The sequence below is a fragment of the Triticum aestivum genome, chromosome 2B (genome assembly GCF_018294505.1).
Source record: "Triticum aestivum cultivar Chinese Spring chromosome 2B, IWGSC CS RefSeq v2.1, whole genome shotgun sequence".
Taxonomy (NCBI): domain Eukaryota; kingdom Viridiplantae; phylum Streptophyta; class Magnoliopsida; order Poales; family Poaceae; genus Triticum; species Triticum aestivum.
The window spans coordinates 158,119,461-158,120,364 of NC_057798.1; positions in this window are offsets into that span (position 1 = coordinate 158,119,461).

Below are 904 nucleotides of genomic sequence, written 5' to 3' on the forward strand. Positions count from 1 at the left end.
TCGGTGGCGGTGACGGCGGGGGGGAGGGCGACGGCAGCGTGATGGAGAAGGGAGGGGGTGACGGCCGGCGGGGTGGAGGAGGGAGGGGTGACGGCCGGCAGCGGGAGGAGGGAGGGGGCGATGGCCGGTGGTGGGATGGAGGAGGGAGGGGGCGAAAATGCGGCGGCGGCAGACGATAGGGCCGGTGCGGGGGAGAGTTAGTTGGAGCAGGGAGAGGAGAGTGAGGGACGGCCTAGTGATAGGATGGCTTTAGGAGTAGCGCGTATCTAGGTAACGCGCTGCTACTAAACGCCCTAGCAGTAGCGCCTTACTATAAAAAGCACTACTTCTAAGTGTAACCATGCAAAAATACATTGTTTGTCAATGCAAAAATACATTGGCCATCAATGATCTTTTTGTGTACAATCTGATTTGTCAATATGAGTCCTCTCCGGTAGGAACCGAAGAAGACTCATATTGCGGCCACAAATTCTACACATAGAGTTTAATGAAGACCAAGTGGTTGTGATAGTTTGAGAAGTCACTACTGGAATCAGCTACTTTGCCATCTGCCAGCTCTTTTCCGTCTGCTAGCAGACGGCAAAGAAGCTCTTTGCCATCAGCTACCCAAAAGCAGACGACAAAGAACTGACTGATGGCAAAGAAAGTCTTTGCCATCAGCCAGTTCTTTGCCGTCGGCTAGCGAATGGCAAAGATTCTTTGCTGTCAGCTAGCAGACGGCAAAGAGGGAGGGGCCCCACTGAGGAGCTGCTTGAAAAAATACTTAACACCCCCCCCCCTCTTTGTCGTCTGCTAGCAGACGGCAAAGAGCAAAAAAGCGGATGGCAAAGAGGGCGGACGACAAACATTTAACATATCTAACAGCGCGCCCCACCCCGCCCCTCTCTCTCTCTGTTTCTCTCCC